The sequence below is a fragment of the Rhinoraja longicauda genome, chromosome 1, assembly GCF_053455715.1.
Source record: "Rhinoraja longicauda isolate Sanriku21f chromosome 1, sRhiLon1.1, whole genome shotgun sequence".
Lineage (NCBI taxonomy): Eukaryota > Metazoa > Chordata > Chondrichthyes > Rajiformes > Arhynchobatidae > Rhinoraja > Rhinoraja longicauda.
Window position 1 is genome coordinate 69,585,854 of NC_135953.1, and position 26,188 is coordinate 69,612,041.

General features: G+C 43.7%; 1 protein-coding gene across 8 annotated transcripts in view; it reads right to left on the reverse strand.

The window, feature by feature from the left end:
- tbc1d1 (TBC1 (tre-2/USP6, BUB2, cdc16) domain family, member 1) overlaps window positions 1-26,188 on the reverse strand; it is a 217,558-nt gene that overhangs the window by 183,025 nt on the left and 8,345 nt on the right. The window contains exon 1 of one of the 8 annotated variants that reach the window (XM_078400043.1): window positions 1,131-1,163. The exons of the other annotated variants lie outside the window; for them this stretch is intronic. The gene's annotated coding sequence lies outside the window, so the exon portion shown is untranslated. Of the gene's footprint in view, window positions 1-1,130; window positions 1,164-26,188 lie in introns of those variants that run through there. 8 annotated transcript variants of the gene reach the window in all.

Sequence of the window (26,188 nt, forward strand, 5' to 3'; positions counted from 1 at the left end):
GTGTGACAGAGGAATCTGTGTTCGACGGACTGTTCTCAGGGATGCATAATGAGACAGTGTCAACTGCTGCTGGAAGACCACCCACTTGGTGAAAAATACACTTTGGTCAGTCAATGCTTACTGGGCTTCCCGATCAAAGGGCGAACCACGTGTGGATTCCGCACCCTGGCACATTCCACGGAGCAGGAGTAAGTGTTGAGGGATGCACAGAAGCAGCTCCACACTGGGTCCACGGGGAAAAGCCACACCCCACCCACTGCTCTACACTGAGGGGCTGGGTCCTGTATAAATAAAATCTCCCAAACCTATCACTTTGGAATGTTTGGGAAAGAAATTTAACACCAGTGATAAAATATGGACAAATGTAATCATCTGCAAGTTCAGCGAATGACATCAGAAAACTGCACAATTGGATACCTTTATGAATAAAGTATAGTTTTGGAAAAGTGAAAAGACTCAAGACCAAACTTGTGTGGTTTCGGCGAGAGATAAAACAAGTAGTATATTTGGAAGTTGACTGCATGCTTATAAATAATATTGCCAAGAGCAAATGTCATTAAGGAATGGGAAAGACAAGGAATGAAACATTTTAAAGAGTGGATTAATAGAAAATAAAAACTGATAATGAAAACTCAGCTAGAACTGGGAGTGATTCCAAGTATCTCTTATAAGTGCGTTTCTGCTTAGTGCCGAGCTGTACAATGCAGCCAGACCGTGTGTGGATTACTCATGTCCTTTGAACATTATGAAAAATCACCAAGCTTGAGTTTTTCCATTTCTCTTGGTGTGATATTAATTTGTGGTGAATTTTCTTTGTTCCTCTATGTTTATGATGCGTGTATCAATTGAAGTGTGAGAATATGTTTATGTAACGTAGTTCCTGCTGGATTTCTCCAGATTCTAATGAGAGAACAGGAGGAGTTGTGAGGAAGTTCGCGGAACGTTCTCTGCAGTTCAGCATCTGCGTTAAGGTGAACTAGCATATTATTACATTTGCCCATATTACATCACTGGTGTTAACACCGTGTGTAAATGAAAATGTTCAAAAACTTCAGTTTTTTTTACAGTATGGTGAAAATCAATAATGACATTTATAACAAGACTTAGTTCATTCAAACAGTCCAAGTTACCTTGAGGGAATGATACAAACATCAATGCATTCCAGCGTTAAATATTCCCTAGTCTTCAATTCCCTTCAAAACACTTAGAGCTCATGTTAAATCTTTTTGCAAGAATCTTCAAGCTCTTGACTTGTATCCCAGGCTCTACCACAGCTAAAGCGGTTTTGAGTTTGTCCAGTACGAATGACAAGCTGCAATCAGCATGTTCAGATTACCCTCTGTGAGGCTACTACAAGGCAAGGCACAATTGGAGGCAACTTTATTAGCATTAACTATTCAGCATCCGGCATTCATGCAGGCCCGTCCTCCGCCTCCCGCCTCCCGCCTCCCTCCTCCCGCCACCACCTCCTCTCTTCGGCGGCTCCTCGGCGAACTTCCCCACTCTCCGACGGCCCACCTCGCTTCCTGACGACCCTCCTCACTCTCGGCTGTTGCTCGCGAGTCCCTCCTTGCTCTCGCAGTGCGTGTCCCGGCAACGTCTACGGCGGGCGGGGCGGGGCGAGCCGGGCCCACTGAAGGGCTTGGCCCCGCTCGCCGGGAACCTCGTGCTGTTTGGGCGCAGAAGCAGAACTGATATTGGGGTTTGTGCAAGGGATAATTTAGAGATGAATTAAATGGACTTAGAGTTATAGAATCATAGAGATGTATAGCAGAGAAGTCCCCTTTCCAACTATCACATCGACCTTTTTCCCCCATTCACACTTATCTCATTTGGCCACATTAGGTCTGTATCCTTCTATGCCTTGTCTATTTAAATGTCTAAAAGCCCCTTAAATGTAGCAATTGTATCTGATTCCTCCCCATCCTTGCAGAAATCAACCCCACTCTGTAAAAAAAACCATTTTAAAGCCCATACCTCTCACCCTAAACATATTCCTTGCTCTTTTTGATACCCCAAACATGGGGAAAAGATTTTGATCCTGTCTCTGCCTCTCCTAATCCTCTACACTTCCATCATGTCAAGCTCCATCGCTCCTAGGGAAACAAGCCCAATCCATCCAATCTCTCCTTCCAGAACAAGGGGCTACAGTTTAAGAATAAGGGGTAGGCCATTTAGAACTGAGATGAGGAAGAACTTTTTCAGTCAGAGAGTTGTGAATCTGTGGAATTCTCTGCCTCAGAAGGCAGTGGAGGCAAATTCTCTGAATGCATTCAAGAGAGAGCTAGATAGAGCTCTTAAGGATAGCGGAGTCAGGGGGTATGGGGAGAAGGCAGGAACGGGGTACTGATTGAGAATGATCAGCCATGATCACATGGAATGGCGGTGCTGGCTCGCAGGGCCGAATGGCCTCCTCCTACACCTATTGTCTATTGTCTATTGTCATCATGGCCCTCCATTCCTGGCAACTTCCTGGAACATTCTCAGCACTCTTTCCAGTGCAGTCAGATCCTTCCTGTAGCATGGCTCCTTGCAACAACATGAATCCTTTCTCACCCCAACGCACTTTGCAGCAAACAAAGCTGGTCTTTATTTTCACCATAGAAATGTATCCAAAGTTGTGCTATTGTGGATGATCGATGCAGCCCCTGTTAGCAGCCTGGCAAGAGAAGCTGAAGCTCTCACGTGCAGGTCTGTGCACGTGAAGCCACGCTCCCAATCCTCCTCCAAGGCCCGTCCCTCACACAGGCAATGCAAACCTTTGCTGAAGATATGCCCCCAAGCAGAGAGCCCCATCTAGTGACACATTTGAAAACTTATCCCGCCCAAGTTGAAATGACCACTGTGTATTTTGTCACAAAATGCAGGAGTAACTCAGCAGGTCAGGCAGCATCTCAGGAGAGAATTCCTTCTCTCCTGAGATGCTGCCTGACCTACTGAGTTACTCCAGCATTTTGTGAATAAATACCTTTGATTTGTACCAGCATCTGCAGTTATTTTCGTACACTGTGCATTTTGATGTGCACGTGCAAAAGCATGAAATCAATAGGACAAATATTATAAATTGTTCTCCCAGACAGCACGAGCAGGATTGTATATTCACAAAATGTCTTCAAATATGTGTCTGTTTTCATCTGACTCTCATCTGGTGCTCCACAGGGTTGTGTATTCAATCCTGTGTACATTCATGATGCAGCCAACTTTTGTGCCACCTGGACATTTAAATTTGCTGATGTTGTCAGCTGGATCAACAGCAATGACGAGACTCCAGTACATGAAAAAGATCAGGAATTTTCTGACATGGTGTCAGGACAACCACCTGGCCGTTTAACTCAGCAAGACAAAAGTGTTGGTTGTGGACACAAGGAATCCATGAAAGGTGGGAAGACAGTGGGGGGGTAAGGAATACCACCCTGTCCTCATCAAAGAGCTGCTGTGAAAATGGTTGATATCTTCAAGTTCCAAGACATTCATATCACCAGCAACCTAACCTGGTCCTTTCACACTAATGTGGTGATCAAGAAAGCACATTGGTGTATTTACTTTGGCATACCGAAGATTAGGTATGTCCACAAGCATTCTCTTGAACCTCGGCCCAACTCTTTCAAGTTGACCAAGATATCTTATCTAATCTGGTCCCATTTGCCCACATTTGGGTCATATCCCTCTAAATCTTTCCTCTCTACGTACCAGTCCGAGTTCAAAGTTCCTTTTAATTGGTGTTTATAGTACCTGCCTCAACTTCCTCCTCTGGCAGCTCATTCCATATACCCATCACCCACTGAATGAAAAGGTTTTGCCACAGGTTCCTATTACATCTTTCCCCTCTCACCTTTAACCTATGTCTTCTGGTGCTTGATTCCCCTACTCTGGGTAAAAGGCTTTCACCCTATCTGTTCCCCTCATTGTTGAATAAAGTCCTAGCTTGCCCAGGATTATAGCTCAGGCCCTCGAGTCCTGGCAACATGCTTATAAATTTTCTCCACACTCTTTTCAGCTTAGTGATATCCTTCCTATTGCAGTGACCACAACTGACCACAATACTTCAAATGTAGCCTCGCCAACAACTTGATCAATAGTAGCATAATATCCCAACTTCTGAAGAAGGGTCTCGACCCGAAACGTCATCCATTTCTTCTCTCCAGAGATGCTGCCTGTCCCTGCTGAGTTACTCCAGCTTTTTGTGTCTATTGTCTATATTCAATACCCTGACTTATGAAGGCCAATGTACCAAAAACCTTCTTGATCATCCTATCTACCTTTGATGTCACTTTTGGAAACTGAGTACCTGCACTCCTAGATTCCTGTGCTCCACAACACTCCCCAGGGCCATACCATTTAATATGAAGGTCTTTCCCCAGTTTGCCTAAGCTTGCTTCCATAACTTCCACACCAGCACATCTTTGGGATGTGAGAGGAAACCAGAGCACCCAGAGGAAACCCACATGATCACAGGGAGAACAGGAGATGAGCAACCAGACGAACCTTGTGGGAAGAGAAATGCAGTGAAAATCATCACCATGAAAAGCTGCCAATCCCAACCAAGGAACAGCTACCACCTGGTCACAGGTGTGACTGGAAGATCTGGAAGTCCCTCAATAGGCTTCATACAGGGATGGGCCAATGCCAGACCATTATGAGCAAATGGGGCTATGCAGATGCGGCAGACGGAATGTGAAAATGGAACATCTGTACAATCCATGCCACACCTACTAAGATGCCCACTTCTTGGTGAACAATGCTGCCTGGAAGATCTAGCGGTGGCAAACGAGAAGGCTGTCCACTGTGCAAGAGCCTGGCCGAACATTTGAAACATAGATGATGGACACGTAAAAAAAAGACAGGGAGAACGTGCAAACTCCACATAGACATCACAGGAGGTCAGGATCGAACCCAGTCTGTGAGGCAGCGGCTCTACCAGATATGCCACCCACTCTTAAAATAATTCTGCAAGGATTTATTCTTAAAATATCTTTGTCCAGGTGAAGGAATATGCCAAAATAAATAAAGACAATTACCTAATTAAAGGATTGAAACAAGGATGACCTCAGGGACCATATGATTTTATATTTTCAGTAAACCAAAATCACCTTTTCTCTTTCACACTATCTTGCCACTTCTTCATGGTCTCTTTCCAGATGCCCAGTCCAGCTGCAGTGTGGTGAGATGCATTAGATAGACTTTATGGTTCCATCCTGTGCCCAAATAAGGAATTGAAACTTAAGAAATATGTGGAAGCCGTCAGTTTTCACCTCCACATGTTTGTGCCTCACTATGAGATTGATTGGCCTATTTCTCCATTACGATATGAAGAAAGTGATTATGATATTGTCTTTAATGCACCTTTTTATTAGTCATTTTGATTTTATCAAATAGAAGCTGTTAATAGACTTTCATCAAACACAGCTGTGGCCATGCTTCAGAAGTGGCTGTTCCCATGGTAACAGTGACGTTAACATGAAGGTAAATGAAATGCTGCTTGTTTACATGTATGCTTTCAATCTCGGAAGGATAATCACCAAAGTTCATACTTAAAGATGAATTCATTTCAAAGCTGACATGGGTTTACTCTTGCAGAGGGACATGGGGAGAGAAACAAGTCCCACACAGTTCCGGTTGGGGGCAACATTCTCACCTTTCCTCATACTGTATCCACTGGTGTCCAGGTTTTGTTCTAATAACTCTACGCTGCATTCTCTCAGAGGCCAATATAACCTTCCCAAGGTGAAGCGGGGTTACCTGGACCTGCAATGCTAGCACGTGATTTTCTGGATATATATCTATCCCACTTAGCACAGAATGAACACGTGTTTTTGGATCCATTGGAACCATAACAGAAGGGCGGAGAACACAGACAACTAGGGTCCATCTTTAAACTTACCACTGCTATCTCAACAAGCACACATATTTAAATAAGAGTGTGCATGAATACCAAGAACATTAACACGCTTCTCCCAGCCAAAAGAATGGTTGGTGTTTCTAATTTTGCAAGCTGTTGCGGCTGCTCTGCCACTTGATACCAAGGTCAAATCTCAACTGCAGCAGTAATCATTGTTTCTCAGCCAAGGGCAGGGAAGGGATAACAACCAATCTGGCGGAAGGCAGCCAATACTCAGTTGCACATCAATATTATCATTACAAAAGTAAGAAAGAAATTCAACGGCATTATTAGCTCACAGAAGCAAAAAATGTATTGGAGTTATTCCGGATTTTTTCTGTCGAATGTGAACACAACTGTTCCATGTATTATCCTCGGCCCTGTTTTACTTTTTTTCCCTCATCCTCAGGTGACAGGAATTACCACAGTGACCATTTCACTCACAGGTTTTCCTGTCATTCGGAGCATTAAGGCGGCAATCTTAACCCACCATTAGCTGGTGGGCGATATCTAAAATCAGTATTGCAAAGCTTGATCTGACTCTGCCTGCATTCGATAGCCCTCTGAAGCAATAGACTCATCTCCTCTTGAGAACTGGATTCTTAATTTCAATGTACAATGTGCTGGCTTTCAGGGTGAACCAGGAGCCAGGATCATCAAGGCATAGATAACCCAGTACCCGAAGTGAAGTGAAGGTGAGCGAGGCTAAATCGGCCATTACTTGCTCTTCCGACACTGCCTGCAGACCAAGTGGAGGACTATTCTGTACAGGACACCCTACATCTTCTTTGCAGAATATCCCATTTCCAATCTCGTCACCAATTTCCATCTACCATTTCCAATCACTCTCACAGATAACCAAATTTTTTTCAAGGTCTTCCAGGACATCTGCAATCGTCCCCATTAACCCACTATGAACAACCACATTTCCTGATGACCTACAACACTCTTTTGCCAAGCTCTCTCTGTGTAGATACCTACCTGATATCCAGCAATAAGCAAACAATACAAAATGTGGATTAGGAGCAGGAACAGGCCTCGACCCTCGAGCCTGCTCTGCCGTTTGATAAGATCACTAACTGTAACCTCAAGTTTATCTTCTCTTGGTAACCTTGCAACTTTTTGCTTATCAATATCCAACCAGATCAGCCTTAAAAATATTGAAAGACTCTTGTTCCACTCTCTGGTGTGGATGAGTTACAATGACTTAATATTCCCTGTGAGAAAAAAATATATCAGCTTGTCTTACTTAAATTATATTTAGTGCTGTTAGGCCTATACCTGGAATACCATGTACTTGTCAGGTCTCCCTACATAAAGAAAGATATACTTCTGATAAAGAGAGTGCAATGAATGTTTTCCCAATTGATTCCTGTGTTCTCCTCTGAGGAAAGCTTTTGGATCTATTACTCTCCTGAGTTTAGAAGAATAAGATGTGATCTCATCGCCCCCTCCTAACCCCATTCTCCTGCCTTCTTCACATAACCCCTGACACTGATAAATCATTGGAATTTTTCAACTAAGAGTTTTAAAAAGGCACAGTCACTGATTATATTCAATGCAGAGGTGGGTTCAATGTGTAACGTTAAGGGAATCAAGGGGTAAGGGGTTAATGCAGGAAAATGGTGTTGGAGCAGGAGGACTGCCACTATCTTACTGAACTGCTGAGTAAAGAAGCCACATGGCCCACCACTGTTTCTATTTCTTGCCACCTTATCTGATAATGCAGGAGATTATCTCGGGGTGATATTGCACCAGATGTAATACTGGTCTGGGCACTTCTCCATGCTATTCTTGTTGCTGCGTCTGGTATTTTCACAAGGCCAGACGCAAACAAAATGAAGTCATTCTTCAAATGACAAACCTGTCTGTTCTCGCTGATGTAATCTGCAACATACTGACTGACGAAAGACAGAGGGTATGAGTGAAGGACAATATTCATGCTGGAGGTGTTGTACAGTGGACTTCCACAGGGATCGGTGCTGGGCCCTCTGCTGCCTGTCGCCAAATTAAATGACTTGAACATAAACGAAGATGGATTGGTTAAGAAGTTTTCACATGGCACCTAGATTGCCGAGGTCGCAGATTATGAGGAAGGCCGTCAAAGTATACAGCGGGATATTGCTCATCGGTTGAAATGGGCGCAGAAATGGCAGATGGAGTTTATGCTGAGCAAGTGTGAGGTGTTGATCTTTGGGAGGTTAAATGTAAGGGGGAAATATGCCACATACCATTCCCTTGACAGCATTGATGCACAGAGGGATCTTTGGGATCAAGTCCATAACTCCTTGAAAGTGGCAACACAAGTAGATAGAGTGGTAAAGAAGACATATAGTATACTTGGTTTCATACATTAAAGCATTGAGTCTAAGAGTTGGGAAGTCATAAGCAGCTTTATAAGACTTTGGTTAAGCTACTTTGGAGAATTGCATGCAGTTCTGGTTGCCCCAATATAGAAATGATGTTGAGGGTTTGGAAAGGGGGCAAAGAACATCTATCAGAATGCAGAAACGTCGAAACAAAGAACTGCAGATGCTGGTTAGCACACAAAAGGTTACAAAATAGAAATAAGTGGGTCACAGGGATAGAAAGTGGGGGGGAGGGGGAAGGGCGTAGATTATCTAAAATTGGAAAATTCGAAGTTCATGCTGTTGGATTATGTTACCCCAGCAGAGTATGAGGTGCTGTTCCTGCAGTTGGCTTGTGGCCTCATTCTGGCAATGGAGGAGGCCCAAGACAGAAAGGTCAATGTGGGAATGGAAAGGAGCATTAAAATGGTTAGCAACTGGCAGATCTAGTAGGCCTTGGCGGACTAAGCGCAAGTGTTCAGTGGAACGGTAGCCGAGTCCACACTTGGTCTCGCCAGTGTACAGGAGGCCACATCTGGAATACCAGATGCAGTATGGGGGCGAGGGAGGCGATAGAGGGATGGGTGTTGCATCTACTGCGGTTGCTGGGGAAAGTACCTGGGTAGGGGGTGGTTTGGGTGGAAAGGGATGAGTGAACCAAGGAGTTACCGATCAAGGCCTCTTCCTGATGAGTGTAAAGCTCACAACACTTTGAAAGGCAGTTCCCCCATGACCACCAGCCAAGAACCCAATGGATCTCTGGCTGCCTGGCTTATTCCAACACCTTCAATGCCTCAGCTTGTGGTTCATCTTCCATGCTAACTTGCATTACCATCAAAAGAGGATTCCCACCAGCTAAATGAAGAGATGGTTTCATACTACTGCTCCTGAATCAAGAATTCCTGCAGCATTAGAGACACGAGAAGTGTCTGGCATTTCTTTACTGGCATTTTCATAGAATGAAGTAGGACTTGTCAGTACCCATTTGGCAGTGAGATATTGGCCAATTCATTTAATATAGCCCAGAACGACTGGATAATGGGCAGAAGCAAGCATAAGATTGATTTTTATGACTGAAATAATCTGTAGCATAATTTACAATGAGGGCAGCTTCTGCCACTGTGGGTCAGATTGGTCCCATGACCATTCTATTGTGTCACATCGCACACGATGTGGATTAGGAAATGGCACCAATGTAATTTTACTTTAGCTAACTACTACAGCTTAGAACAGGTGTTGCACGGTGGCGCAGCGGTAGAGTTGCTGTCTTACAGCGAATGCAGGCAGCTCCGGAGACTCGGATTCGATCCTGACTACGGGCGCCGTCTGTAAGGAGTTTGTACGTTCTCCCCGTGACCTGCGTGGGTTTTCTCCGAGATCTTCGGTATCCTCCCACACTCCAAAGACGTACAGGTTTGTAGGTTAATTGGCTGGGCAAATGTAAAAATTGTCCCTAGTGGGTGTAGGATAGTGTTAGTGTGCGGGGATCGCTGGGTGGCGCGGACCCAGTGGGCCAAAGGGCCTGTTTCTGCGCTGTATCTCTAAATCTAAAAAAAAATCTAAATCTAAAACAGTACAGCACAGGAACAGGCCCTTCAGCCCACATTGACTGTGCTGAACCTGATGTCAAGGTAAAGTAATATCATCTGCCTGCACATGATCCATATCCCTCCATTCCGTGCATATCTATGTCCCTTTCACAAAAAACACTATTATATCTGATGGTTAACGTCAAAAATTCTATAATTTTACTTCTATACTTCTTAAATTTTACTGCAAGGATAATGGGTGCATGAATTAAATATGATTTTGAAAGAACTAATTTACAGAAATTGAGTTTCTACGTAAAAACGTACAACTGAAGTTTTCCTGGTAACAGCGCAACTATCTCGACAAAATAATTTCCATATAGCAGTCTTTCTTTTTGGACTCCCTGAGTGGAAAATCTTGCAGACACAGTGCCAAACATTGCCAGTTCATACACTTTCTGCTGGTATTTGAGCACATAAGATACAGATGTGGGATCAGCAGACTTGGGGAATCACTTCAGCATTGGCTGATAAATACACATTCAGTTACGGAGTGTAGTGTAGCTGTATTGTAAAGTGAATTAAAATGTTCTTGCCTACTCATTTTATCCTCTCTGGCCACCCCTGTACTTACTGCCTGCACCTTAGGTATTACCACCTCACTATACTCTCATTTATTACATTGTCTATCGCCCGCATGATCCCGTGATAAGTTTTACTCTGCAAATGGAAAGGCAGAAGGGAAAATCGGAAGTGTCGGTATTACAGTATAGCAAAGGGGATTACAGAGGCATGAGGCAGGAGCTGGCCAAAATTGATTGGAAGGAGGCCCTAGCAGGGAAGACGGTAGAACAGCAATGGCAGGTATTCCTGGGAATAATGCAGAGGTTGCAGGATCAATTTATTCCAAAGAGGTGGAAAGACTCTAAGGGGAGTAAGAGACACCTGTGGCTGATGAGGGAAGTCAGGGACAGCATAAAAATTAAGGAGAGGAAGTATAACATAGCAAAGAAGAGTGGGAAGACAGAGGATTGGGACTCTTTTAAAGAGCAACAAAAGTTAACTAAAAAGGCAATACGGGGAGAAAAGATGAGGTACGAGGGTAAACTAGCCAATAATATAAAGGAGGATAGCAAAAGTTTTTTTAGGTACGTGAAGAGGAAAAAAATAGTCAAGGCAAATGTGGGTCCCTTGAAGACAGAAGCAGGGGAATTTATTATGGGGAACAAAGAAATGGCAGACGAGTTAAACCGTTACTTTGGATCTGTCTTCACTGAGGAAGATACACACAATCTCCCAAATGTTCTAGGGGCCGGAGAACCTAGGGTGATGGAGGAACTGAAGGAAATCCACATTAGGCAGGAAATGGTTTTGGGTAGACTGATGGGACTGAAGGCTGATAAATCCCCAGGGCCTGATGGTCTGCATCCCAGAGTACTTAAGGAGGTGGCTCTAGAAATAGTGGAAGCATTGGAGATCATTTTTCAATGTTCTATAGATTCAGGATCAGTTCCTGTGGATTGGAGGATAGCAAATGTTATCCCACTTTTTAAGAAAGGAGGGAGAGAGAAAACGGGTAATTATAGACCAGTTAGTCTGACATCAGTGGTGGGGAAGATGCTGGAGTCAATTATAAAAGACGAAATTGCTGAGCATTTGGATAGCAGTAACGGGATCATTCCGAGTCAGCATGGATTTACGAAGGGGAAATCATGCTTGACAAATCTACTGGAATTTTTTGAGGATGTAACTAGGAAAATTGACAAGGGAGAGTCAGTGGATGTGGTGTACCTCGACTTTCAGAAAGCCTTCGACAAGGTCCCACATAGGAGATTAGTGGGCAAAATTAGGGCACATGGTATTGGGGGTAGGGTACTGACATGGATAGAAAATTGGTTGACAGACAGAAAGCAAAGAGTGGGGATAAATGGGTCCCTTTCGGAATGGCAGGCAGTGACCAGTGGGGTACCGCAAGGTTCGGTGCTGGGACCCCAGCTATTTACGATATACATTAATGACTTAGACGAAGGGATTAAAAGTACCATTAGCAAATTTGCAGATGATACTAAGTTGGGGGGTAGTGTGAATTGTGAGGAAGATGCAATAACGCTGCAGGGTGACTTGGACAGGTTGTGTGAGTGGGCGGATACATGGCAGATGCAGTTTAATGTAGGTAAGTGTGAGGTTATTCACTTTGGAAGTAAGAATAGAAAGGCAGATTATTATCTGAATGGTGTCAAGTTAGGAGGAGGGGGAGTTCAACGAGATCTGGGTGTCCTAGTGCATCAGTCAATGAAAGGAAGCATGCAGGTTCAGCAGGCAGTGAAGAAAGCCAATGGAATGTTGGCCTTCGTAACAAGAGGAGTTGAGTATAGGAGCAAAGAGGTCCTTCTACAGTTGTACCGGGCCCTGGTGAGACCGCACCTGGAGTACTGTGTGCAGTTTTGGTCTCCAAATTTGAGGAAGGATATTCTTGCTATGGAGGGCGTGCAGCGTAGGTTCACTAGGTTAATTCCCGGAATGGCGGGACTGTCGTATGTTGAAAGGCTGGAGCGATTGGGCTTGTATACACTGGAATTTAGAAGGATGAGGGGGGATCTTATTGAAACATATAAGATAATTAGGGGATTGGACACATTAGAGGCAGATAACATGTTCCCAATGTTGGGGGAGTCCAGAACAAGGGGCCACAGTTTGAGAATAAGGGGTAGGCCATTTAGAACGGAGATGAGGAAGAACTTTTTCAGTCAGAGGGTGGTGAAGGTGTGGAATTCTCTGCCTCAGAAGGCAGTGGAGGCCAGTTCGTTGGATGCTTTCAAGAGAGAGCTGGATAGAGCTCTTAAGGATAGCGGAGTGAGGGGGTATGGGGAGAAGGCAGGAACGGGGTACTGATTGAGAGTGATCAGCCATGATCGCATTGAATGGCGGTGCTGGCTCGAAGGGCTGAATGGCCTACTCCTGCACCTATTGTCTATTGTCTATTGTCTATTGAGGTCGGGGGCTGCCACACCAGTTGGGGTGGCATGTTGGTGAAGCGGTAGAGTTGGTGCCGTACAGCACCGGAAACCTGGGTTTGATCCTGACTACAGGTGTTGTCTTTTTCGGACCTAAATGGCCAAGGTTCATCGGCCAGAAATTTTAACTCTTATTTCTTTTTTCAGATGCTGCCTGGTCTGCTGGATATTTCCAATGTCTTCTGCTTTTATTTCTAGGGGAACTAATGTAACTTATGTAAGATGCCCAAAATCCTGTTAAATTATTCTGAAAGCCCGTGAAAGTATTACAAACCACAAATTGCAGGTGGACCTCAGCGCCACAGACAACATCTAAGGAGGGAATGGACAGGCGACATTTCAGGTTGCAATGCTTCTTCAGACTGATCAGCTTGAAAAAGGGTCCAGACCCCAAGAAATGTCTGTCCATTCCCTCCCTAGGTGCCTCCTGACCCATTGAGTTGCTCCAGCAGTTTTTGCCTAAGGTTCCAGCATTGCAATCTCTTGTATCTTTAAAGTATGACAAACAGATTTGTTGGATGAACTGTCCTAATTGTCACTTTTTGTTCAAGTGGGTATATTTTAGAAAATGATTACCTCCCTGTTTCTGGTCTGTGTGAAACTCTTATTGTTTATACTCATATCACCACTGTGGCACAGAAACAATGAATCTTTGCTTTTGATTTTGACTGTGCTTGTTGGTGCAACAGCAGTGAGTTCAATTCTGCTTCCTTCTAATTTATCTTCCATTTTGTTCTGTTTTTTATTTGGCAATGGTTAAGATATGGAAATAGAAACAATGAAACTCTATGCTGAAATTATTTAATTTGGGGAATTTATGTGTAATATATTAACACTGACATAATTTAATGAAAATGCTTTGTTCTAATTTCTGTAAGAACTGCACTAAACAAAGCCTGTTTCTGATCAATTCTAGCTTGACAAGATAATGCATTAACTATGCATTTTATAATTTTTTAATTATTTGTTTGCAAGATGATTTACAGGAATTATTATTTACTACTGGGAGTAAATATTATTATTATTATTATTATTATTATTATTATTATAATAAATTATTATTTACTACAAGTCTTCATCTTGGCAATGTTGTGTAGTGTGGTTCATCTCTGGAGTAAACAATTGCAAGGTCTTCCATAGGGTAAATAATCCAATTAAGTACTTGCAAAACATGGTGAATACATCTTAATATCATAGAAACATAGAAACATAGAAAATAGGTGCAGGAGGAGGCCATTCAGCCCTTCGAGCCAGCACCGCCATTCATTGTGACCATGGCTGATCATCCACAATCAGTAACCCGTGCCTGCCTTCTTCCCATGTCCCTTGATTCCGCTAGCCCCTAGAGTTTTATCAGACTCTCTTTTAAATTCATCCAGTGAATTGGCCTCTACTGCCTTCTGTGGAAGAGAATTCCACAAATTCACAACTCTCTGGGTGAAAAAGTTCCTTCTCACCTCGGTTTTAAATGGCCTCCCCTTTATTCTAAGACTGTGGCCTCCGGTCATAATTTTTTAAACCAGTGACTAGATTCAGTTTGAATTACGTCTGATCTTCTGCAATATCTGTGCACTGGAGACCCGTGTTCGATCCTGATTACAGGTGCTGACTGTACGAGTTTGTACATTCTCCCTGTGACCTTGTGAGATTTTTCCATGTGCTCCGGTTCCTTCCCACACTCCAGAAACGTTCAGGTTTGTAGGTTAATTGGCTTCTGTAAATTGTAAATGGTCCCTGGTGTGTAGGAATGTGCTGGTGCATGGGATGATCGCGGGTCAGCATGGACTCGGTGGGCTGAAGAGCCTGTTTCCACTCTGTATCTCTAAAATTACTAGTCTAAAAATGTAACGACTGAGTGCTTGAATTCAGACAGCCAGCGAGGTTGAGTGAAGTACTTTAAATCTATATTTCATTTTAAGGAGATTAATTTGTGACAGACGTATGGCAATCCATGTTGGTGTAATATGATGGATATACAGAAGAGATTGCAAATAGACAATAGACAATAGACAATAGGTGCAGGAGTAGGCCATTCGCCCCTTCGAGCCAGCACCGCCATTCAATGTGATCATGGCTGATCATTCTCAATGTACCCCGTTCCTGCTTTCTCCCCATACCCCCTGACTCCGCTATCCTTAAGAGCTCTATCTAGCTCTCTCTTGAATGTATTCAGAGAATTGGCCTCCACTGCCCTCTGAGGCAGAGAATTCCACAGATTCACAACTCTCTGACTAAAAAAGTTTTTCCTCATCTCTGTTCTAAATGGCCTACCCCTTATTCTTAAACTGTGGCCCCTGGTTCTGGACTCCCCCAACATTGGGAACATGTTTCCTGCCTCTAACATGTCCAACCCCTTAATAATCTTATACGTTTCGATAAGATCCCCTCTCATCCTTCTAAATTCCAGTGTATACAAACCTAGTCGCTCCAGTCTTTCAACATAGGACAGTCCCGCCATTCTGGGAATTAACCTAGTAAACCTACGCTACACGCCCTCAATAGCAAGAATATCCTTCCTCAAATTTGGAGACCAAAACTGCACACAGTACTCCAGGTGCGGTCTCACTATGGCCCTGTACAACTGCAGAAGGACCTCTTTGCTCCTATACTCAACTCCTCCTGTTATGAATGCCAACATTCCATGGCTTTCTTTACTGCCTGCTGTACTTGCATGCTTCCTTTCAGTGACTGATGCACTAAGACACCCAGATCACGTTGTACGTCCCCTTTTCCTAACTTGACACCATTCAAATAATAATCTTCCTTTCTATTCTCACCACCAAAGTGGATAACCTCACACTTATCCACATTAAACTGCATCTGCCATGCATCCGCCCACTCACACAACCTGTCCAAGTCACCCTGCAACTTCATAGCATCTTCCTCACAGTTCACACTGCCACCTAACTTTGTATCATCGGCAAATGTGCTAATGGTACTTTTAATCCCTTCATCCAAGTCATTGATGTATATTGTAAATAGCTGCGGTCCCAACACCGAGCCTTGCGGTACCCCACTAGTCACTGCCTGCCATTCTGAAAGGGACCCATTTATCCCCACTCTTTGCTTTCTGTCTGTCAACCAACTTTCTATCCATGTCAGTACCCTACCTCCAATACCATGTGCTCTAATTTTGCCCACCAATCTCCTATGTGGGACCTTGTCAAAGGCTTTCTGAAAGTCGAGCTACACCACATCCACCGGCTCTCCCCTGTCAATTTTCCTAGTTACATCCTCAAAAAATTCCAGTAGATTAGTCAAGCACGATTTCCCCTTCATAAATCCATGCTGACTCGGAACGATCCTGTTACTGCGATCCAAATGCTCCGCAATTTCGTCTTTTATAATTGACTCCAGCATCTTCCCCACCACTGATGTCAGACTAACTGGTCTATAATTTCCCGTTTTCTCTCTCCCTCCTTTCTTGAAAAGTGGGATAACATTAGCTACCCTCCAATCCACAGGAACTGACCCGGAATCTATAGAACATTGGAAAATCATTACTAATGCGTCCACAATTTCTAGAGCCACCTCCTTAAGCACCCTGGGATGCAGACCATCAGGCCCTGGGGATTTATCAGCCTTGAGTCCCATTAGTCTACCCAAAACGTTTTCCTGCCTAATGTGGATTTCCTCCAGTTCCTCTCACCCTAGGATCTCTGGCCACTAGAACATCTGGGAGATTGTTTGTATCCTCCTCAGTGAAGACAGATCCAAAGTACCGGTTCAACTCTTCTGCCATTTCCTTGTTCCCCATAATAAATTCCCCTGCTAATATCGTAGTAATTTTCCTCACATTGCCATTAATTATAATTAAAACATGAATAAAGCTGAATCAATATTTACAATGGAATATTTTTTAATACATAGTTAAGATTTAATTAATGAGGAACTACTTGACACAAAGCCTGAGCGGACTTTTAATTGTAAAATGCATGGTTAAATTCAGGTCACGTTTTATGAAATATTTATTTTCTAACCATTTTCACTTCTTTTTCTCACATAAAATCTTTGACTCTTATCTGGGTTATTATTCCATTGGCAATACCATCCGTTGACTTTTTAAAATCTACTTCTCATCCATTGGGACAATGTCTATTGGCCATTCTGAATTACTCTTGTCGTGAATGGCTTGTTGGGCCATTTGAGAAAGCATTTAGATATCAACCACAAGTCACATAGAGGTGAGCTAAGGTATTGATGGTAAATTATCTTCCCCCGAGGGATACTAGTGAATCACAGATAGGTTTTTAAGATAACTTAATAGCTTTGGGGTCATCATTACTAATAATGTTTTGTTTTTAGATTTGTGTCTGCAAATTCCTCCAAATTCACTGGCAGGATAAGTGAACCAACAGCAGTGACTTTCCCAGGCCAATATGCCCAGCACTGAGGTCCAGGTTACACTCTGTCAGCTCCACTAGACGGGCCACTTTGTTCCATTACCTGACTTCAGCGTCTCGAAACTGATACTCCAGCCAGAGATTGCCAGGTGAAAAGATGCAAGTGCTCAAAATCTCGTTTATAGCACATGGCTCGTCCCCTCTGACCTGGGAGTATCTCGCCCATGACCACTCAAACCGGAAAATGAGCACTGAGAGTCTTGGGGGCCCACAGAAGCCCAACATAATAGCAGAAAGAGTGCACCACCTCCCAAAACATGCACCCTTCTTCCTCACCGTCTATCTCCTCATCACCTCATCTGTGCTAGGGAATGCAGGTCCCATAGTGGTCTCATTAGGCACCTCAAAACCCACAGAAATAGAGTGAAAGCAATTCACCCTCTATCCCATGGGACTACTTAAGAAGATGATAATGGAACTGATTTAAAATCCACAGTTGTAGAGGTGGGATTTAGAACTTGGGTCTCTGGATTATTAGTCCAGGGCTCTGGACTTACTAGTCTGTAATTCTAACTGCAGATCTAGGAAAAATTAGAAATCAAACATAGTTTAAGTTGCAGAGAAGGGTAAAGGGTAGAATGAGGAAAGGGAATGGGGTGAAGTTCAAGAGAGAGTGAATGATGCAAATGGTGGCTGTGCCAGCTGAGAGGGACGGTGAAGGCTTATAAACTGCAGTTGATCTGTCTGGAAGTGACAATAGTAGAAGGAAATAAAAAGGGCAGAAGAGAAGAAGGAAAGTAGCAATGCCAGAACTGTGAGATGCAGAAGAGGGTTGTTGGCGGAGGTTTGAGTTCAGTCATTATCACAGTCAGAGAGTTGTAAATCTGTGGAATTCTCTGCCTCAGAAGGCAGTGGAGGCCAATTCTCTTAATGCATTCAAGAGAGAGCTAGATAGAGCTCTTAAGGATAGTGGAGTCAGGGGGTATGGGGAGAAGGCAGGAACGAGGTACTGATTGAGATTGATCAGCCATGATCACATTGAATGGTGGTGCTGGCTCGAAGGGCCGAATGGCCTACTCCTGCACCTATTGTCTATTGTCATTGGGTAATAGTGCAGCGAAACAGGATATTTGGCTCAACTTGTCCATGATGACCAAGGTGCCATCCTGAGCCAGTCCCATTTGCCTGTATTTGGCACATATCCCTCTAAACCTTTCCTATCCATGTACCTGTTCAAATGCCTTTTAGACATTGTAATTGTACTTGTGCCTACAGCTTCTCTGGCAGCTCGTTCCATATACTCACCACCCTTGGTGTGAACACTTTGCCTCTCAGATCCCCTTCAAAACGTTTCCCTCTCACCCTAAACCTTTCAACAGGGGATCAGGCACTAGTGAAGAGGAAATGGTGGATCAGTTCCATGTATCCAGCCTTATAACTAAAATGGTGCTATTGAAGAAGAGATGAAACTATTAAAATGTGATGGGTGAGCTGGCTCCAGCCCAATCTCCTGGTACATCTGTTTTACACAAGGATTATGCCAATCACTGGTCAAACTGCTATAACGTTGAGCCAAACTAGTAAATCTTTTTCCTTCTTCTTGTCCATTTTTCCATCAGCATGACAGCAATGCAATTCCTCCCCAGTATGTGTGGAAAAGATACAAACAGAAAGGGAAGAGAACAGACGGAAAAGTAAGGACCATAAAAGGGGAAGTATGAAAAGGAGTCAATCATGTTGCAAATATGACTCATTATTTCTTTTGCTTAGAAAATATTTTTGCCAATGACCTTAGAACATAGAACAGTACAGCACAGCACAAGCCAAAAACAGGCCTTTTGGCCTACAATGTCTGTGCTGAACATGATGCCAAGACCATTGCTTATCTACCCGAGCATAATCTATATCTCTTCTGGATTAACCTACCAGGAGGGACTTTATCAAACGCCTTACTAAAATCCACATGGACAACATCCATTGCCCTACCCTGATCAATCACCTTCAGCACCTCCTCAAAAAAATTGATCAAGTTAGTAAGACACAACCTCCCCCAACACTGTTGCCCTTTGGTGACTGACAAAGGATATGTGTGGTAACAATTATCAGCAGTGCTTTTTTTTTGTGTACACAAATGTGCCGGAATGTACAGTTAATAAACACCAATGCCATATGGCCTGATAACAGAATAATTAAGTTTTAACCTTAGAGGTTAAAGCTTAGATTGCACACTGTACCGGTGGGCACCATCACATTAAACCACTGATATTGTAAGTTCCTGTGTGTGAGAATGTTAGCCAGGCTTCCTATCACTGAGCAACACTTAACAACCACTGAGTCACAGGAAGAGAAACCAACAGATAAAAAAATGCAGAAACATGAAACTGCGGATACTCGTTTACAAAAAAACAAGAGACTGCAGGGGTAACTCAGTGGATCAGGCAGCAGCTCAAGAAATGTGGATAGATAATGTTTTGGGTCATGACCCTTCTTCAGACAGATAAATAGTCAATTTTGGAGAAAATCCACTGCTATTCATTCTGTAGTTTAAATATAATGTGTCTTGAGTAATAGTTTTATATAGGAATCTATTCATGTTGGTTCTTATCTCCCCAAAGTTTGCTCTTTTACTTTCAATAGACAATAGACAATAGACAATAGGTGCAGGGGTAGGCCATTCAGCCCTTCGAGCCAGCACCGCCATTCAATGCGATCATGACTGATCACTCTCAATCAGTGCCCCGTTCCTGCCTTCTCCCCATACCCCCTCACTCCGCTATCCTTAAGAGCTCTACCCAGCTCTCTCTTGAAAGCATCCAACGAACTGGCCTCCACTGCCTTCTGAGGCAGAGAATTCCACACCTTCACCACTCTCTGACTGAAAAATGTCTTCCTCATCTCCGTTCTAAATGGCCTACCCCTTATTCTTAAACTGTGGCCCCTTGTTCTGGACTCCCCCAGATCGTACTAATTGAATACTTTTTGAGGCAGTCATATTGTAGATAAACCAGACTGAAGTGGCTTATTATACCCTCACAATCAGACATCATATAAACTTTCTCAATATTTCTTAAAGTGCTGTAATTCTATGCAACTAATTAAAGTTTGCAATGAAATACTCACAGTTAAATTAACTTGACCAGCTGGATTAACAATTCCTGGGTCAATAGATATTCTGACACTTGGGGCCCATTCACAAACCTGCCCACTTCCAACGCAAATCCACATCTTCCCAAAACACAAGCTGATGCCAGAATTGTTAAAGGCCTTGCCCAAAGAATGCTTACACTCTGTCTTCATCATAAAACAGTTCATTATCCTAATGTTAAATTACCCTGTTTAGACAATGGACAATAGACAATAGGTGCAGGAGGAGGCCATTTGGCCCTTCGAACCAGCACCATCAGAACTGCCCCCTCCATCGACTCCTTTAAGTCCAGGCTCAAAACATATTTCTACTCCCTAGCGTTTGAGGCTCATTGAGGAGGCGCTGTGAACTGTTTGCGTGCTACTGTATGTTTTCATTTTTTTTTTCTATTGGAACCTAATCAAATGTACAGCACTTTGGTCAACGTGGGTTGTTTTTAAATGTGCTATACAAATAAAATTGACTTGACTTGACTTGATCATGGCTGATCATTCTCAATCAGTACCCCGTTCCTGCCTGGTGCTTGGTTTCCCATGTAGGCAGAATGGGACCATTCATTTGATGTCCAAGATCCAGATTCTTTGGAACGAAATGTTACACCACTGTACAAAAAATCGTACTAAAATACATTAAGCACGAGTTGGATGGGACAATTGGCATATCTCAACTGCACTAGTCACAATAACTTGGCATGAATGGCATGACAAATAGAGCTGCTTCTTAGTATTACCATCATTAAAAATGTTTATATTTTAATTTTTATGAACCTTTCTCTTAAAATGATTTATGCTGGGTGCATTAAAATTCTAATGATCTGCTATCCAATGGTCCCGATATCTCAGTGACTTGTCCACAAGGTTACCAGGTGCTGATTCCTACATTCCTTTAAACACACTGGGACCCAGTGCGTACACTCCTGTTTACACAGTGGACCTGCATCCCCGCAATCCCATCAAACCCTACAGGTTCACTGGAAAATATATTACGGTGTAACATCTTAAATAAGTGGATTAAAGGTGTGTTGGAGTATTAACTGGCAAAACATCTGACAGACGAAAGATTTACCATTTCAAAACCAGCAAAGTCGTAAACAGGCCAGATTAGGAGTTTTACTGTCTTGTTTTTGTGTCAAAACTTTACAGAAGGGCATCATGATCTTCACTCGATCTCAGATGATCTCAAATAGTCCCCAAAGTATAATTTGTGTGCTTTTGACATCCATTAGGTATCTCACAGTAACCCCTGAAGAGCCTCGTGTTGCACATTACCAATAGATAAAAAGTAGTTAAATCATGTAATAATGCTATGAAGAAAACAAGTACCACTGCAGAGCAACATTTTTTCCGAATATTTTGTTGGTCATGCTTTAATTTTGAGTTTTCTGTTGGGAACACATTTCAGAACAGACAGCTTTTAATGTGTATAACATCTGACGATATAATCGGAAGTCCGCTGCCACAGTATTGCAAATGACTAATTTGCTCTCAGGCAATGCACCCAACGTGCAAGCTGCTTCTGTTGTAACACTGCAAGTATGTAGTTACAGCACTGCAAAATAATGCCTCAGCAGCACTAAAGCCACCCACACATGAAGAGATCAAATGATCACGCTTGGCTTTGTTATTTGCCCTTCTTATTTTGCAGGCACTTTCCATTTCCAAACCTTCAGCTGCAACAAAGTGTGATTTTTGTAATAAACTATTTCTAATTTCTCGAGGAGCTGCAGCAGTTCCCTCTGTGCACCTTTCATCAAGCCTGACTACTGAAATCGCTACATGTCTGGAGGTCATCTTAGTAAGAGTTAAGATCACGATGCTCCTTTGTAAAGCATTGGCAAAATTTTGCAATATTTAGTTTCGTTTTTTAGTTTAGTTTAGATACAGCGCAGAAGCAGGCCCCTTGGCCGATCCAGCAAACCCCACACATTAACACACGCCAGGGACAATTTTACATTTATACCGAGCCACTTAACCTACAAACTTGTATGTCTTTGGAGTGTGGGAGGAAACTGGAGATCCCGGAGAAAACCCACGCAGGTCATGGGGAGAACGTACAAACTCTGTATAGACAGCACCCGTAGTCAGGATCAAACCCAGGTCTCTGGCGCTCTAAGGCAGCAGCTCTACCACTGCTCCACCATGTCACAATTCTGATATAACACACATTTATTTTCATTTTTGTTAATATTCTCCATTTTTGTTTTATTGTTTCCAATCCCAGCTTGTCTTCAGTAAGTGGTCAACTGTTTGCAGAGACCAGCCATCACAGTCTCAGACATATCAGTCCATATGGCTTCTCGTGATGGAACGCCAAGGTCAATCATCTTCAGCTGCTTTAGCAATGATCTTCTACCTTCATCAATGTAGGTCTCAGCATCCCAACGTTGCCAGCATCCCAATTCCATTCAGACTCTACCTAATATCAGAGCATGTCTGATAATCCATCAGAGGACATGGATAATGCACGAAAAATGACAGCAAAAAGGTTGAACCATTTATAGTTCCAGGTAAAATAATTTACAAGTAGAACTGATCCAACTCAAGGGCAACACAGTGGCGAAGCTGGTAAAGACTTGTGTTTCGATCCTGACCTTTGGTGCCATCTGTGTGGAGTTTCCATGTTCTCCCTGTGACTGTCTGGGTTTGCTCCCCCATCCCAGAGTTGTGCGTTTGTAGGTTAATTGGCCTCTATAAATTGCCCCAAGTGTGTAGTGGGTGGGAATGTGGGATAACAGAATTAGTATGAACGGGTGATTAATGGTCGGCATGGAGTCGGTGGGCCGGAGAGGCTGTTTCCATGCTGTATCTCTAAACTAAACTCCATTTATGGCCGATAATGTTGCACAATGATTTGCGGACGGGTAGGAGACTGACTGTGCAACTTACTCGGATTCTTTCTCAATCTGAGCTAATGGCAACCCATGAAGCAGAATGGCACACAGGATGGAACATTATCAGTGGGCATTCACTGAAATCAGGAACTATTTGGCTATGGACATGGATTTAATTCTGCTCAAATTGGTTATTCCGGAATGAAAATAGAAAAGCCTGCAAAATGCAGTGGGTCAGGTAACAACAGCAGAGAGTATCAGAGTTAACATTCTAGGTTGATAGACCTGCATCAGATGCTGAACCCTGGAGAAGCCTCTAAAGACCATGTCCTAGCTCAATGCTCTTCAGCTACTTCATCAGATCTTCCTTCTGCTAGGAGGTCACCCTGGTTAGAGTGTCTTCAACACATAAGCACCTATAATTTAAAAATGCAGTTTACGGTCACCTCCTCCAAAGCCATATCAGTTGGGCAATAAATATTTCCAGCTGCTCATATTCACGTAAATGAATTAAAACAAAATCCATGGCTTCAGTTCCATAAAAAGACAGGACATAATCAGGACAATGCAGAGATTTTCAACAACCTCTGACGTTGAATGGTGGTCCCGAATAGTCATATATGGTGTGTGTAATGTTGAGAATTTATTATTCAAGATGCTAAATTTACTCTTAACACTCTTAGCTGAATCTCTGAATCCTTTTACATGGGATCAAAGTTAACAACAGTGTTGCCAAAAATAGGCCAGGAATGTGGTGCTCAGCACCACGTGACCAAAAATCATCCCAGTGACCCCAATGACCATCTATCTGCTTGCATTCCTTTAACACTGAGCTTTAAATCCAATGTCATACTCAGCGCCATGGTGCACTCCTGTCAGCTTTACGCCGCATTGAATGGAGTTCACAAGTTTGCAAGGTGATCTCAATGAGAGACATGTGAGATTTTGGAAGGTTTTCTCCACCTTAAAAATACCCAATGACTTGACCTCCACAGCCATCTATAACAATGAACTCCACAAATTCACCACCCTCTGATTAAAATAATTCCTCCTCATCTCCTTTCCAAAGGTACGTCTTTTTATTCCGAGGCTATCCCCTCTGGTTGTAGACTCTCCCACCAGTGGAAACATCCTCTCTGCGTCCAATCTATCCAACCAAGCCTTTCACTATTCGGTAAGTTTGAATTGTGGTGCCCCTCATCCTTCTAAACTCCAGTGACTGCAGGTCCAGTGCAGTCAAACGCCCAAATGCTGGAAGTAATTATTAAAACATGGCACCAGGGCTCTTAGTTAATCACCATATTTTTGGGCAGACTCAATACAGGTTTATGACAGGCAAGTCAGGTTTCACACGTCTAGTAATTTTTTGAAAGATATAAATAGCATATAAGGAGAGCCAGCAGATGTTGTGTATTTACCAATTGTGTACTTGTTCAAATACATACAAGCAATTATAGAGAAAACCAGAGCTTGAGGGTAAGAATTCATTGTGGGTTGAGGATTACTTAGAAACAGAAAGCAGAGGGTGTGAACAAGCGGGTCAGTAAGAAGTGTACAGACATCACAATCATATGTTGAATGCATTTATGATGTCACCACTGAAGCGGAACACTAGTGTCAAGCAAAGCCAAGGAAGCGGGCCACGTGTCAAGCGAAGTTTTCTTTATTCCTCAAGCACCATACAGCTCCCCAAACCCCCAACCAGTTCAAATCCTCCTGGAACTCCGAGCCGAGGGTTCACACCACGCGTGGCTCACCACCAGGGACCGCCACAGGACCCCCCCCCCCCCCCTCCGAACCAGAGGCACGGAACCAAACAAGAAGATGAATGAGGCGACCGGACCTCGTGCATACGTCCCCACGCACAGGGGACATGCCCAGTACGGACAAATTCGGGAGCAACCAGGACAGCGGACGCCCCCGATGACGAGGCTGAGCCACCCACACTGGCTCGCTAAGGTCCAAATGGGCCGGCTTCAAACGAGCCACAGACACAGTCCCCCGCCGACCACCCATGTCCAAAACAAAAGTAGGAGGCCCATGCTGCAGCACCTGAAAGGGACCCTCATACGGGCGCTGCAAAGACGACCTGTGGGCTTCGCGGCGCAGAAAAACATACGAACAGTCCATGAGAGCCGGCGGCACATGGGCAGGAGCCACCCCATGGCAAGACGTCGGGACAGGAGACAGGGCACCAACGGACCAACACAGATGACGGCTGCTCCCGGGGCGCACCAGCGGCCGAAATAAATTCCCCGGGAACAGTGAGCTGGACGCCATCGACTAATTCGGCTGAGGATTGTCAAATCCTCCATTGGGGCAGACCGAATACCCAGCAAAACCCACGGCTACTCATCCTTCCATTCGAGGCCCGTGAGGCGTGCCTTCAAAGTGGCCTTGAGATGGCGGTGGAACCGCTCCACCAACCCATTAGACTGGGGATGATATGCCGTCATGTGGTGAAGCTGTGTCCCCAACAGGCGAGCCATTGCGGACCACAGCTCAGACGTGAACTGGGCACCCCAGTCCGAGGAAATGTCCATCAGCACCCCGATATGGGCAATCCAGTGGGCCACGAGGGCGCGAGCACACGACAGGGCAGAAGTGTTCACGAGGTGGGGATAAATCAGCATACAAGAGAGAGATAGAAGGCCTGGTTAAGTGATGCCACAACACATTGCACTACATCACCTCACTGTGATTGTCCACATGACAATAAACTCAACTTGACTTGATAAGAGCAATTCAGTAAGTCCCAACCACGACTCTCTTCCCATAGTCCTGCAACGTTAGTGTCTCATTAAGCTTCCACAGGCACATTTACTCTATTTTACCAGGGGAAAGTCACTACAAAAATCCAAGTTGCTGCTTTTCTGTGTTTGATTCATCGGTTAATCCACTAATGCTATTTTGGTGCCTCTAAGTTAATAATAAATATTTTCTGGCAATGATAATATTGTTGTCTTCTGGACAGCTGGCACACTATGTTGGGAATTGGTATCAGGAATCTCTGGCAGCATATCAAAATGGTGTCATTAAACTAGAAAGGGTGCAAAAAAAGATTTACGAGGATGTTATTGAGTCTGCAAGGCTTGAGCTAC